The sequence below is a fragment of the Melanerpes formicivorus genome, unplaced genomic scaffold (assembly GCF_026170545.1).
Source record: "Melanerpes formicivorus ecotype bairdi unplaced genomic scaffold, bMelFor1.0.p_v2 SCAF_6, whole genome shotgun sequence".
Classification (NCBI taxonomy): domain Eukaryota; kingdom Metazoa; phylum Chordata; class Aves; order Piciformes; family Picidae; genus Melanerpes; species Melanerpes formicivorus.
In genome coordinates, this window is record NW_027142358.1 from 23,439,886 (window position 1) to 23,445,996 (window position 6,111).

Sequence of the window (6,111 nt, forward strand, 5' to 3'; positions counted from 1 at the left end):
TTCAGTTGGGAAATCAGTGTGATTTATTTCACTTGTAATTCCTCAAACATAGAAGGCATGTGATATGAACTTTTAAAAGCAATATTCCTTGCCATCCAGTGTCTGGTGCAGAAAGAACGCTCTCAGAATGAAATAGTTTGAAATTCTGCTTTGATGGCATGCTTTGTACTCTTCTTTCCTTTGGAGAAAATGTCTGTATTTTAATAAGTCCCAATGAGGAAAAGGCTTTGCTGTAGGGAGAAATCTTTCTTTAAAGATTTTGCTGTCTTTCAGTCCCTTTATTTGAGTGGGGCATCTTCTTCCAACAACAAATGACCCCCTTTCTGCTGTAGAATGCATCTCATTTCAAAAGAGCTCTAGGAACAGCAGCTGCTGGACACTTCTCTGCTCTATTCTGTCTTTTTGCAGTGCATAAATCTGGTAGCTAATCCCACAACTAATACCTGAACAGGACCTCGTGTGCTACACAGAGCTGTCTTATGCCAGGCCAGTTTGTTGCAGCCACACAAAACATTCTGTCCCATTTGAAAGAGTTGTGGTATGTTCCTCCCTTGCTACCATCAGGGATGTTCTGACAGTTCTGCTGCTGTAACTTGTCCCAGTGCTGTTGCCAGAGGTGTTGCTACACTGGAAGATTTCAAAAAGGCCAGAACTATACTGCCCCCTGACTCCATCTGCCAGCTCAGGAGGCCAGTTGTCTGGAAGATGGCAGATGGAGTCAGGGGGCAGTATAGTTCCATCTTGCTATTAAAAATTAAGGCAAAGAAGGTGTTAAGTATCTCTGCCTTTTCCTCATCTCCAGTTACAATATTCCCCTCCATGTCCACCAAGGAGTGGAGGTTGTCTTTGCCCCTTCTTTTGTCATTAATATATTTATAAAAGCATTTTTTGTTGTCCTTCACAGCAGTGGCCAGTCTAAGTTCTCCATGGGCTTTTGCCTCTCTTAATTTTTTCCCTACATGACCTAGCAACATCCTTAAACATTTCATGGGTAAAATCAAGATGGCTGGAGTGGAAGCCAAACCTACTTGCTGGTACTCCTCTCCATCTAGTTCTTCTCTTTTGGAAAATATGTTTGCAGCCATCTCACACCTGACATCTCCCTCCAGGCCAAACTGCACAACACAGAACAGAACACTTTGCTCATTATTTTTTTCCCTAAGAGAGCATGCAACAGTACAGGTGGAGAAGAGGAAGGGTAAATAACCTTCTGGAGTCAGCTCTAGCAAGGGGTTACTTATGTGAACACTACTGATTTTGGAGGCTCTGCAGAAAGGCTGGAAGCTGACTGCAAACCAGGCAGCATAAGCTAATGCAGGATAAAGAACATGTTGCCTCTCTTGTTGCTGTGACAACAGAAGTAATTTGAAAACAATGACTTTTTATTTCATAACATGGTAAACAGGCTTTCAGTGATCTAATTGGAGCCCTTCTGAAAGAGAAAAGGCAACAACTAACCAGCATCACTCACACAAACCCAATACCTACATTCATGTTCTCCTCCTTCCACTTCACTCTCTTTGAAAGTGCTACTCAAGCAGCAGGCTAGAAATGCACCGCAGAAAGTCTCTTTCCTTCTGGGTGGGTGTGGGTGCCTGTGGCAGTAAAATAAACTTTGTTGTATGTTTGATGTCTGCTGAATATATCTGCAGGCAAAGTTAATACAAATCCAAGTCTAAGGCACCATTTCTGTAAAAGTCACTAAAATACTTCTTTCAAGTTTCTAAAGTCTTTCCTCAAATTTTAATACTCACTTGTTACTTCTGCTCAATAAACAGAGAGGTAGATTGTGAATTGGTTGAAGTAGTTTTGGTCAATGGGACAGAGTCTGGTTGGAGGCCTGCATCAAGCAGAGTCCCTCAGGAGTAAGTACTTGGACCAGTACTACGCAATATACTCATCAATGACCTGGATGAGGGCACAGAGTGCACTGTCAGCAAATTGGGAGGAGCGGCTGACACACCAGGAGGCTGTGCTGCCATTCAGGGAGACCTGGACAGGCTGCAGAGCTGGGTGGGGAGAAATTGAACCAAATACAACAAGTGTAGAATCTGGTATCTGGGAAAGAACAACCCCATGGACCAGTATAGGTTAGGAAGTGACCTGTTGGAGAGCAGCATGGGGGGAAGGGATCTGGGGGTCCTGATGGAAAGAAGGATGGCCATGAGCCAGCAATGTGCCCTTGTGGCTAATAAGGCAAATGACATCCTGGGGTGTATTAGAAGGGGTGGGGTTAGTAAGTTAGAGGTTCTTCTCTCCCTCTACTCCACCCTGATGAGGCTGCATCTGGAATATTGTGTCCAGTTCTGGGCCCCTCAGTTAAGAAGGACCTCAGGGAACTGCTTGAAAGAGTCCAGCACAGAGCCACAAAGATGATGAAGGTAGTGGAACATCTCCCTTATGAGAAAATGCTGAGAGAGCGGAGCCTCTTTAGCTCAGAGGAGACTGAGGGGTAACCTCATCCATGTTTATAAAGATGTGAAGTGCTTCTGTCAGGAGGCTGGAGCCAGGCTCTTGTCAGTGATGTCCAATGATAAGACAAGGGCAAGGGGTGCAAGTTGGAGCATGTTCCATGTGAATGTAAAGAAAAGCTTTTTCACTGTGAGGGTGACAGAGCACTGGAACAGGCTGCCCAGAGAGGTTGTGGAGGCTCCTTCTCTGGAGACATTTGGGACCTGCCTGGATGTGTTCCTGATTGACCTGCTCTAGGTGATCCTGCTCTGGCAGGGAGGTTGGTCTGGATGATCTTTCAATGTCCCTTACAACCCCTAACATTTTGTGTGTGATTCTGTGAAATAATAAATACAGATAAGTTTCAGCAGTTCAAATAATGTGCATTTGTGGTTCATGCTCAAACACCAAAAGAAACTCATTGCTTCCCAGCATACAAATTAACTGAGCTCAACAGAGGTAGCTATTTTGGGCATAGCTTTTACAGCAGGACTGGGGGGAGCCAAACTCACAATCTCATCTGTATCCAGTGGTAACGGATGTGCAGTTCTGTGCATCTATCTGTACATGCCCCTATACAGCTTAGTAAAACGTGCCCAACAGAAGCTCTGTGCAGATTCACATCTCCTATAAACTGGCTAGGTCACACAACAAAAAGCTGGGTGGGGAGCACAGGCCTAAAATTTATGACATACGTTTTCAAAGCAAACCAGTAAACAAACAGAGGAAATCAGAGGCTGCTGAATGCAGCTAAAGCAACAGTAGTGAATCCAGTTCCACACCACATGAGGAAGGCCCCCACAAACATGCCAGCATTGTGAGCATGAAGGGGAAAGTGGCTGCAGGTACAACAGAAACTGACTCACCTATTTTCTTTGAATGGGATGAAAAAAGAAACCAGAAGATAAACAACTAGAGTAGCTCTTTGAAAGAAACTTGATCTTATAAAACCCATTTTTCTAGCCACGTTAAGTGAAGCAGATTTACCAGCTAAACACAATGTTGATATGTAATCTTCAGGCTTGTAGGAACTGTCAAAATGGGAAGTAGTCACTACAGGACCTAGAAGGACAGGTAGAGATCACTAACTGAAAAATACCCCACTGAATATTATGACTATTCCACTTTCTGTGCAGCACCAAGCAGGCTGGTACATGCTGGTTTCCTTTAAGTAACTTCTATCCTACTGGAAATCTTATTACAAAGTGTTTAAAGGGATCTTGTAAGAAAGAGATGCACACGAACAAACTGAATAATGCCTCCCCAGCACCTGGCAAAATTTCAGAGATGAGTCATACATTATGGCTGTATAAATCTGGGCTTTGTGCAAGTCATAGATTCCACACACTTCAGATTTAAATCACAGGGGATGAAGCTCAGGCCTGTAATGTACATCCTCCACAGTAAAATGCACACTTTCTGATATCCTCTCTGAATGCCAAGAGAATGGTTGAACTGCACATCCAAATAGGACCTTGGGAGTGGATAACTGAAGAGATGAGGATTTGGATCCCAGTCCAGCAAAATGAGTATTTATAGTGGAAACACTGAGAAATCCTGAAAGAAGAATTTCTGGGGTTAAATGGTTGCTGGATTTCAGATCTAACTGACCAGAACTACATAGTTTAGGCTGTAAATCATTGGGCTCCTTCAAAGGCATCAACATTTTCTGTCTCCAAGACAACAAAGGCTCTTCTTACCATTAGCAGGAGTGGGTAGGTGGGTATCAGCTCTTCTAAATGTGGATGCATTTATAAGCATTAGCACTGAGGACCATACCCTGATATGAAGAAGACAGAAAGGCAACGGGGCACAACAGAGAAAGATAATAGACAGTAGTGGACAACAGTCAAGAAAAAGGGGGTCAAAACAGGGTCACATCCATACATGTAATTCTTACAACACTGGTCTTCTACAAAGAAATAGTTGAAAACTACTCCTTCTTGACCACATTTCTGATTTTGGGTGTTGCTTGCCAACAAAAGAAGGGAAAATCACCACATTTAGACAAGGTAATACAGGACAACTAACTCATGCAAAACATTGCAGCCTGGATGGTAGCCCACACACTTTAGAGATTAACTCAAGATTTGAAATACAATTTGAGTAACTTCCTTTGATGTTCCATCTGGTAAGTCATTTAGTGGGAATGTCTTAATCACATCAAAGGCATCTATCAGTGCATGCAAATGTTCTCAGTTCTTTAGGTCTCTGCCCGTATATTGCACTCAAAGAACAGCTATATTAGTACTGAATTAAACTTTACTGCAGTGCTTTCTTCCACAGTAATAAAATAAAATCTGCAGTGTATTACCACTGTGGCCTCAAGCACTAGATTTTAGACGAGCGGTATTTCATTATTATCTCAAAAAAAAAGGTTGCTACTGTACAATGAGCCTTGCTAGTGTTTCCAAAAAAAAATTATAAAAATAGCTATGCATCTGTGGTATAAAAACAAACAAACAAAACCACCACCACCAAAAATACAAAATCTGCCCCCCCCAAAAGCCCCACAACCAAGCAAAAAAACCCCAAACCAAAACCATCACCCAAAAAAACCCAAAAACCAAAAACCCCAACTAAACCAAACCCTGTAAAAGCACATTCTCCTGTTGAGGGGGCCCACTGGCAGCAGGCTCTACATCAATTACACTGATATAGATCTAGGATGGATTTAGATCTAAGAGGTTAGATTTAGACTAGCTAAAACACAGAATTTTTTTGTTTTTTTACAATGACAGAGTTGAGGCACTAGAACAGGTTGGCCAGAGAGGTAGCAGAAACTCCATCCCTGGACACTTTGAAGGTGAGGTTGAACAGGGTTCTGAGCAACCTAATGTAATTAAAGTCATCCCTGCTTACTGCAGGAAGGTTGGACTAGATGGCCTCTCAAGGCCCCTTCCAAGCCAAAACATTCTATGGATCTATGACACTCCTTCCTCATATTCAAAGTGGAAATCCCATGATGCTAAATTAGGGTCATATTTACAGAAAAGAAAAGAAAAAAAGGAAAAGGGGAGAGAAAAAAGAGAATAAATCCTTCTAGCTACTAAAGAGTTTTACAAACCCTCACAATTCTGTTCCTAGCAAGACGTGGCAGGTTATACCTATTTGCACACGTCAATCTTACCTCGTTGCTTAGACACTTTTAATCTACCCCACATACCCCACACGGCTCATTACTTTCTTATGACTGCTCACAGGATCCTGCAGAACCCCAAAAAGCCCATCTAGCAGGTGCCCAAGGCCTGCAAGGGCAAGAGATGGCTCCCTGGGAGAAGAGTCTCCCAGGGCAGGGTGGTGTTGCGATGAAGGTTGGACTTGATGATCTTAGACGTCCTTTCCAACCTTAACGACTCTGTGGGAAATACGAAGAACACAGGACAGGCTACCCAAGGAAGGGGTGAAGGCCCCATCTCTGGAAACATTCAAGGTCAGGCTTGAGCAACCTGATCTAAGTTGGGGATTCCCCCGTTTACTGCAGGGAGGTTAGATTAAATGACTTGTAAAGGTTCCTTTCAACCCAGCGCATTTTATAATTCTATGACTTCGGCTTCCCTTAGCTTATACCTCTCGGTCCGATCCCGCACCCTCATCCACCCCAAGCCACGCAGAAGCGACCACAGCTCGGCCGACCGCTCCCCGCCCCGCCCCAGCCCC

General features: G+C 43.5%; 1 protein-coding gene across 5 annotated transcripts in view; it reads right to left on the reverse strand.

The window, feature by feature from the left end:
- The window catches only part of RTKN2 (rhotekin 2), a 214,394-nt gene that overhangs the window by 50,173 nt on the left and 158,110 nt on the right, over window positions 1-6,111 (reverse strand). The window lies entirely within an intron of this gene.